A 9528-nucleotide genomic window follows, 5' to 3' on the forward strand; every position below is an offset into this window, starting at 1 on the left:
ACATATCACATATGCTCAATGGTGCGCTACTAGAGTCTGAGTAAGGCAAGGCAAGTTTATTTATATAGCACAATTCAACAACAAGCTGATTCAAAGTGCTTTACAGAGACATTAAAAAACAAAAACAATAAAAAGCATGATTTAAAGTTGATTAAAAAAAACAGTAAATCAAATATTTGTACTTCCAGTAGGTGTCATGGTCTGCGGTGGGTGGCTGGAATTTCCATAAGGCTCCTGAACTGACCTGGGATCCGCCCCTGGGCAGGGCCAACTCCAGCTCCCGCACACCTGGAGCCTATTGCAGGCAATCAAGCCAGAGGGATTTAAACCACACGTTGATGTTCATTCACTGCCAGTTCGTCATCAACACATGTTGGTAACAGGCCGTATACGTTAAGTTCTTGCTGTGATTCATCCTGTTAACACGACTCTCTTGTGCTACAGTTGCTGTATCCACCTTGGCTCACACTCCACCTCTGGACTCAGGATACCTAGTAATCATTCTGGAAATCTCTCTGTGCCTCACCTGCCTGCCCTCCTGCCATCTGTTACGTTTCGGTGTGTCAGTGTTTTGTTTTTGCGTGACTGTTATGTATTTCCTGCTTTACTTTGAAAGTCTGTGTTATCTTAGTGTGTTCAGTTTACATTTTCCCTGTCTCGTCAGTTCTAATTTGCCCCAGCTGTGTTTCCCTCCTGTGGTCCATTTCCTGATTGCTCCCTCTATGTATTTAAACCCTGTGTTTCAGTGTGTCATGGTCGCGATCTCCCCCGTGTTGTAAATAGTTTGGTGTTTTTGTTGTAAATAGTCTGTTGTGAATGGGTTTGTTAATACTTTCGTCATGGGATATTTTCGTTTTGGGATTTTGGTGGAGAGCCTTCGTGGTTTTATTTTCCTTATCTTTGTTTTTCTACGTTGCACCCCGGTTGCCTAGGCCGGGGTGTAACACATCACACTCCATCTGAAGCCCCGGATCTCAGGCCAGCTTTTCCACGCCACTCAGCCTCCCCTGGATCTTCATCACCCCCCTCTCAACACTCCAGGTCCCTAACTGCAAGTAAGAATTGCTGCTCTTACAACTGGCCACTGAAGAGCTGCCTTCACTACCTACCTAACTCCTATATCCTCTTCCTTCAGTGTGACTGTTCCCCACTCAGCTCCGTTCCGCATCTCAGGCCTCATTCCCTCGCCATAGCCACGTTCCCCAGGCCACGCCGCACCAAGACTCCACGTCTCGTTGTTTTTTGTCTTTGCCACGTTTTTCTCTTGCACTTAAACCTAATAAATTGTTGCATCATCTGCTGTCTCCGCTCTGGGTTTCTGCACCTGAGTCCTGTTCAGTACCGGCCACGTGACAGTAGGAAGCACAAATACTTCCTACTGGTGCCTCCTCTACCCAGTTTGAAGTGATTAAAACTGCTACAGTTCTCCAGTATAAACTGTTAGGTCATCAGTAATTCTTTTATTCATCACAAAGCTTCTTTCTGGAATAACAAACACAACACTTGCTTTATAATCTAACAATTACGATGCATCAGTATTTATCTCCACATGTTCTGAACACTTTTCCCGTATATGATCATATCTGACTTTTCCCTTGTGTAATAAATGAAATCAGGAGTTGTCATATATCCATGGCAGTAAAATTGAAAATGGTTCTGCTGGGTTAATATTTTTGCTACTAATTCCTGTCTCATTTATTTTTCCCCTATAATCCAACCAAAACTTCTCATGGGCTGCGTCCTCCTGAGGCCGCATTTGTAGACCGATTACGTCACAGCGACGCGCCGAAGGCTGTCCAAATTCTTGTTTTTTTAAATGAACTTTATTTAGAACAAAAACAATGACAGTCTCAAAGAGACAAGCAACATATTGAATCATTCAGAACAGAATCACACCTCCTTTTGTCTTTTCTCCCAATCAGAGGAATACACATCACTGCCACAGTGCAGTTGGTACAAGGCTGTCCAAATTCGTAGACTCCTCCGAATGCAGCCGACAAATGCGTCCTCCTTTTTCCCGAATTTGAAGGATGGGTCGGGTGTGTCCTTCATGGCCTACCATATCCCAGAATTCATAGTGCTAGTGATGGTAAATTTGATTCTTTTTACTGAATCGAGTTTTAATGAGTCACTCACCAAATTGAATCGGTTTTTGAGTCATTTGATTCACTGAGTCAGTCGACCAGAGAGTGCAAAAAAATGTACATTTTCACTCAAACTTAATTTGTTTCTCTTTTCATGTAAATCCCACTGCTAAGTTGAATGATTCTAAAAAAACAACAACTATTTTATGGAGCAAAAAGGAGCAAAAACATTTCTAAAATTAAGCAATTTCCTATCAAAATTGCTTAATAAACATTTATTTTGTTTATTTTTATTTTATTAGTATTTTCCTTAAATGTGTCAAATATATATTTTCTCATCTAAATGTCCACTGAGCTGTGAGCCAGGGGGCGGTAATGCACCTTAACATTGGTTGCCAACCAAGCATATCTATATATATATATATATATATATATATATATCATATATATCGCATATTTGCAAAAGTGCTTCGACGTTTTCAGAGACGTCTGCCACCCACCAGCTCGATAGCAAGCCGGGAGCTCGAGGGTCACTGATGCGGCCGAGAATGGCACAACTCCCGGCACATCATGTTCAGATCACCACGGACTGTCGCTGCTCGGGTTAAACGTAATATATAAGTCACTTAGACAACCTAAAAATTTTATTGTTTGGCTTTTTTCAGTGTTTTGTTTGTTCGTGAGTAAATCGGTTTGGCTGAGATTAAAGTTATTAGATTAGATTAGATAAAATAAAACTTTATTAATCCCCGGGTGGGTTCCTCCTTGGTTTTCACACAGCTGACTAAATGTCAGACAGAAAACTGATAAACAGTGTGTGAGATGGTCGAGAGTTTACTCCAGTGTCCTGTTATATTTTAGACCGCAAGGACCCGACGGCCGAGTTTATTAAACTCCACCGAGACAGCGGTGACGCAGATCAGAAGGCTGGACCGTCCAATTTCACAGCCGTTTACTTCCGGCCTACCCGACCTTCTGAGGACCCGGCCCACGTAGACCATGTAGACCGGGTCCTCAGGAGGATGCAGCCCATGAATTTGGACGCGACCTCTTTCTCTTAATTATACACCTTGCTTCCGTGTTTATGTCCTGAGCAGAGATGGGCAGTAACGTGTTACAAGTAGCGTGTTACTATAATCCGATTACTTTTTCAAGTAACGAGTAAAGTAAGGGATACTATTACAAAAAAGGTAATTAGATTACTGTTACTTTCCAGTAAGCACGCTGCGTTACTAAAACCGTGATTTCTTTGCGTCTCATGACAGTGACGTAAGCGTGTGCGACGTTCGTGACAACAGCTGTGTGCAGATCAACAATGGATCATATAACACGTGCTGCAGATAGTATGAGCGTGCAGCGTTTAAAGCGTGGAAGTACTGACCTTACTTTGAGTTTGATTCCGCAAAAAGTGACAAAAACATTTGCGTCTGCTGTTCACCGTGTGGGAAGAAAACTTCTTTTTACAGCGAAAAAACCCCTGAACTCCCGAGCAAACGCCAAATACGCTGCCGCTGGAATGTGAACTTCACAGAGAAACTGCCGTATCCTTCCACTGACCGCTGCGGCACACCTGCACCAGGGTAAACCTCCGCCTACCTCACTCCTGCTATACAGGTGAAAATAGAGCAACAGGACCGCTGAGTCTTTGACTTTATTTATTTTCTGCTGTGTTTTACTTGCATCTATTTGAAAGACTGAGTGTAAACACAAAAAATATTTTATTTTATGAGCTGGAATGTGCAGAAAATAGGTTTAAATGTTAAACTAATTTCTTCCAGTCAGAGAATGTTGCATATAATCTAATGTTTGCTTGATGCATAAAGTTAAAAGGTTAAAACTAATAAAACAAGTTTTAAAAAGAGACTTTTCCATTTGATTACATTTTGTATGATGGATTATGCAGAAAAAGTAGAATTGGGCTGAAAGATCTATCGCTTTATCACCTGTTCAGGTTGTAAATCGTGTTTTTAAAAAGTAACTAAGTAACTAATTACTTTTGAAAATAAGTAATCAGTAAAGTAACAGGATTACTCTTTTCAGGAAGTAAACAGTAATTAGTTAATGATTACTTTTTTCAAGTAACTTGACCAACACTGTCCTGTGTAACTGAAAATATATTCTATTTTGGTTTTATACATTGATTAATGACCTGCAGAATGTCCTTATCATATTAAGTGATTCATAATTGTCACTTTATGCTTTCTCCATCTCTAACGTGAAGACAACAACAGTGCTGTGGACATTCATGTGCTTTTTTGTGCAGAGGAGTTTTTTGTTTCCTGTTCTCGTGCTGTCCTACCATGGAAGCACAGCATGAGTGGAGGTCTCTCTTTTGCCTCTTGTACCTTCCCGTTGTTATGTACTTTTCAGTGTTTTTCAAGGTCGGGGGGTCCCATTTCACTGCAGGGCAACCTGCTTGTGACAAATAAAGCTTTGATTGATTGATTGATTACATACTTTAGGTTCATTTTTTGCAGGTGGGTTTCTGACAGAGAACAGGCAGGTTTAGAATATAACAGCGGCGTTCTATAGATGGATACATAAAAAGATCAAAAATGACATGTATGTGCTAACTTTCTAAACACTTTGTTACATTTATGATAAAGTAGATTAAACACATTTGCGTCGGCCTTGGCTCATTAGTTCTTGTCTTTAAATGAACTTTGTGTGTGTTTCAGGTCCTGCACTCTCAAAGACTGAATGAACCAGCATTGCAGCCATGGGTCACTGTGAGCATCACAGGAAAGGTTGAAGCCGCCCACTGCACCTGTAAGGCCGGAGTCATGGAGACCTGCACCCACGTCACTGCTCTTCTGTTTAATGTAGAAGCAACAGTGAGGATCTGTGGCACAAGGACTGTTACAGATGAACCTGCATACTGGGTTTTGCTGGGTAATATGACCAAGATACAGCCAGAGGTTGGCCATAAGATAGACTTCTCCTCTTCAGCTGCCCAAAAAAGGCTCTTGATCAAAACATAAACAGACCATCTGTAGTGACAGGTAAAAGAAGCCGTCCTCAAAAAAGAAACATTCCACCTGCTACTGTGGAGGAGTTGAATCAACTGATGGGAAAATATTTCTCCAAGCATAGTTCTGTTCTGAATAACCCATAATGTTTTAATTTAGGGGGGCATGTAAATAATTTGCATTTACTGATAATGTAGTTACTAAATACCACTGTTCAAAAGTTGAATGAAGAAACAAACAAATGTTTGCCTATTTTTAATTAAAAGCACTTTGTAGAACATCACATCAGTTACAATGTAGAATCAATGTCATGTATAGTTTACAAACGACAAAATGTTCACATAAAATCATGACAGCATTTAAATAATATCACCCACTATAGCGTTCTGTAATTTACTGTCACTACATAAACAGCACAAGACTTTTAAGAGTATTTAAAAAGAGCATTTTCCCTGGTTTTACTGCCACACTGGGAACCTTTGCCATCAGAAGGGTCGCCTCTTCACCCCGACATGGATGAAGTAATCTGATTGGCATGCTGGTATGTAGCATGTGGTTTGAAGCAGGGATTTCGTAGTGCCCCATGTGTAGCGTCGGAACTCAGTCACGATGTGTTTCATTCATTTCATCGGCTGGTTTGCTGCAATAATGAAAAACAATTAGCAACTCTATAAATAGAAGGTAGTTCTGCAAAATCACTCATTAGGATGTTGTTCTAATTTGCTATGACCTCAGAGCGCATAGAAAATAAAACTAATAGGCTATAAAGAGTAATATCAACTTATTTAGATCTTACCTGAATGAAAATGTGTGGAGCACCAACAGATATCTGTGGATGATAGAGAACTGGATATCAGCTGGTCTCACAGCTGCTATCCAGGCTAGACGCCTTCTCTTGGTAACATCCGATACATGAGCTGCCTTACGTTGCTTCCAGGTGAGGAAATGATAAAAAGAGAGCCCATTTTCCAGCTTATTCCCTTCCCGAAGTGCATGCTATTGCTGATGCTATCTGTGTGCTTTCGCTCCTTTAGCCCTAAGCTTGACCTGCTAAAATGGCGCTTCGGTGGTTACGCCCCCTCCCGTGACATCACGCCTCCAAAGGACTGAGGTAACACCCCTGTGGGACACCTACATTCAGAGTGTTGGACTGAGGGTGGAGGAGGTGTGCTCTCCCATCCTGACGTTCTGGGGTCTGTCACTCAGGATGTCCAGTATCCAGCTGCACAGTGAGCTGCTGGGTCTCAAGTTGCTTAGTTTATTAACCAGTTTGTGGGGTTGAACTGTGTTGAAGGCCGAGCTGAAGTCCACAAACATCATTCTAACATAGGTGTTACGACTTCCAGGTGTGTGAGGGCTGTGTGAAGAGCTGTTATTATGGCGTCCTCTGTCGACTTGTTTGCCCTGTATGTAAACTGGTGTGGATCGAGGTCTGCAGGGATGGCAGCTTTAATGTGTGACATGATGATTTTCTCAAAGCATTTGGTAATTATGGGTGTTAAAGCAACTGGACGATAGTGATTCAAGCAGCTCACTGTGTTCCTCTTGGGCACTGGAACAATGGTGGCTGACTTAGCATTAGCTTGCGGCGGCACATAAACTGCTATTATTGTGATCGCTGTGAGCTCTCTCGGCAAGTAGAAGGGTCTACACTGAACCATCATGTACTCTGTGTCCGGGCAGCAGTGTTGTTAACTGTGTTGTTGGTGTATAATGTATATTTTATTTTATACACACACACATACATATATACTGTATATATACATATTTGGTATATTCAGTAATGTGCATACATTCTTGTACATATATTTATTCTTATAATTCTCAGATTCCCATTCTTATATTTTGCTTTGTTCTTGTTGTATTTTGCACACCTCTGTTGCTTGTGAAGCTCGCACACAAGAATTTCACTCGCATGTGCTGTGCCAGTGTACCTGCACATGTGATGCTACAATAAAAGTGATCTGATTTGTTGTTCATTGAGCGTGAGTTGGTGAGGAAGAGACTCGGAATAGCCGGTCTGTGTGGGTTAGCACGTAGCCTAGCCCTCAGTCCCGCTCTCTTCCCTGTGCCTCCGTCGCCTACGCCACTTCAGCGGTGGCATGGTGAAATTAGAGTCTGTGTCACTTTGGATCTCTGGGGGGAGTGAGTCCCAGTCACTGTCAGCGAAGGTGTGCAGGTTTTTGTGGTTTAGAAGCGTGAGCAGTTCAGCCTTACTGTACTGCATATGTGCTCCTGCATGTCGGAGGAAAAGTGAAACAAAAACACACAAAATAAAAAGAAAGCCGCAAAGTTGTGGAGAGCACCGGGCTGCTGTGACTGCTCACGCCGCCCTCTTAGTTAAGATAACATCATTAAGATGTTAAATTTGCCGTTTAATAAATCAGGATGCTGTCACTGTCACTTGTTCAGCCTACTTTTCCTTTTTCTTTCTTTGGAGGACCAGACCTGGATCACTCTGTTAGAGAAGCATGAATGTTTACAGGGTGGTCAGGACATTCCCATTACCATGGCAACCATCCTTTGTCCTCCAGTCGGGCCTGTAGACTTGAAAAAGGTGGGAAGAGTGCATTCCTCAACAGGCCCAGGCCACATTCCTTTGAGGGGGTCTGTCAGTATCACAGTGTTACAGACTGCTGCCACCAACACCAGCTGGCATAAAACACGATGTTCTGGCACAGTTTCCCCGACGTTCACGGGGCCGATTGATTAAATGGTGATTTTTAGGATGGTAGCGTTGTCTCTGGAAGGAGGAGGACTGATTATAAAGCCTAATGCTATGTGTGACCAGGGTCCTTGGGCAAGTTCACTGCACTGGTTTGTTTAGGTACTAATTCTCTCTGGATTGGTTAAGCAGGCACACTCCACCCCCTGGGTGGATTCTGGAGTTCCCCACTCCTCAGACAGACCACCTCATCATCTCTGTTTCTTACAGGGGAGAGCCTCGTTTGGTCTCTAAACGGTCCACACTGTTCGAGTCCAAAGAACAAATCCTTCCAAAGCTTTCCGTCTTTCTTAGTCAAACGTAGGATAGTAAGGGTGAATATAAATAATCTACTTTAAGAAAAGATTTTCAAAGACCCAAACAACCCAAAACAAAACACTTCAGTGCATTTTATTTGATCATTATTTCAGTATTCATTAAATCAGGGACTTGACTGTATTTGTATATATTAGACACTTACATGTTACATGCTTAACAGGTAGACCTCACACATTTGGCCCCGAGGGGTTGTTTTATTTTATGGAACGATAACAAAGTGAACAATCTGCAACCAAAGAAGCTCACCTGTTAGTGGCACATGGAGAGGAAAGATTCAAGCTCTGAGGCTTGAGATATAAGGTCTACTGAGGTATATTACAATTATAAAAGAACAGCAGGAATCCTGGAAAAGGTGGAATTTCACAGGTTTTAACTGGTAGTAAAAAGGACTACAGTATCTGTGCCAACACCACGTCTACAACCAGATATGCTGGATTCCAGAAGTATTGTGATTTACTGCCTCTGTACAAATGAAGATGTTGGTTTAGTTGAGCTTCGCTGCACAAAGGTTGGTACTGTACTCTAGTGTAAGAGGGTTTGTGTAAGGAGAGCAGTTTCACTGCTTAAGTTGCAGTTGGGTATCTAGTTAGTGCTAGGTATATAGATAACTGCAGCAGGACCCTTCCAAACGAGACAACTAAAAACTGCAGGACTTAAAGGCAAGGTGTGTACAGTTTGTGACATTTGGGAGCAACTCCTCATTCTGAAAGGCAAGCAGCAGTCTTTTAAGCAGTGCTGAAGGATCACGTACACTATGGGAGACAGAACATGATTTCAGATTGATGATACAAGACTGAGAACTTGTTTGAGCTGACTGATCATTCGTAGTGTTGGAGATTAAGAGTTGAGTGCTAATCAAAAACACCCACAGACGACCTCTTTGGTGACATTAACAGTGTTGGATTTTCGTGGGAAGCTCTGGACTCTCACGTGGCCTGAAGTTTGCATGAATATTCTGTTTACAAAGTTACACTGTTGGGTGTAACTTTGTATCAAAACAGTGTGGTAAGAGGGAGTATTCAATAAAGTCATACTGTCAGACTTGTAGCTCAAAGATACTCGAGAGTGGTCTTGGTCTCATCTAGGTCTCGCTGTCTCGGTCCTGCGTTCTCAAATCGACATAGTGTTCGTGAGATTTGGAGTCAACCATCAGCGGAGCGGGGGGGTGGCATACTGGGCTTACGCCCAGGTCATTTTTTCAGAAGCATGGGGTCTTTTGGAGTGTAATTTGTTAGTTAGATGCCTGGCTGACAACTGTATAAAACAAAAACAGCACACGAAGCACAGAGCGCACCGTCGTAAATTCCCCCTAATTTTGGTATGATCCGAGCTCAGGCACTAGGCGACTGAGCACAGCACCCATGCGAGCGAGGGGGGAGAAGCTGCTGCCTGCGAGTTTGCTGCAGACAGAGGAGAGCTTAAGTTTGACCAG

General features: G+C 42.4%; 2 long non-coding RNA genes across 2 annotated transcripts; one reads left to right on the forward strand and one right to left on the reverse strand.

The window, feature by feature from the left end:
* Positions 1 to 444: 444 nt before the first annotated feature.
* Positions 445 to 1297, forward strand: LOC113015890 (uncharacterized). Its single transcript, XR_003271172.2, has 2 exons — positions 445 to 1055; positions 1136 to 1297. It is a non-coding gene; the product is annotated as an uncharacterized LOC113015890 (long non-coding RNA).
* Positions 1298 to 5295: 3998 nt separating this feature from the next.
* On the reverse strand, positions 5296 to 6133 carry LOC145424167 (uncharacterized). The gene is made up of 2 exons (XR_013905140.1): positions 5850 to 6133; positions 5296 to 5693 (listed from the first exon to the last, which is right to left on the reverse strand). It is a non-coding gene; the product is annotated as an uncharacterized LOC145424167 (long non-coding RNA).
* Between the last annotated feature and the right edge of the window lie 3395 nt (positions 6134 to 9528).

Source organism: Astatotilapia calliptera, chromosome 23 (assembly GCF_964374335.1).
Source record: "Astatotilapia calliptera chromosome 23, fAstCal68.1, whole genome shotgun sequence".
NCBI lineage: Eukaryota > Metazoa > Chordata > Actinopteri > Cichliformes > Cichlidae > Astatotilapia > Astatotilapia calliptera.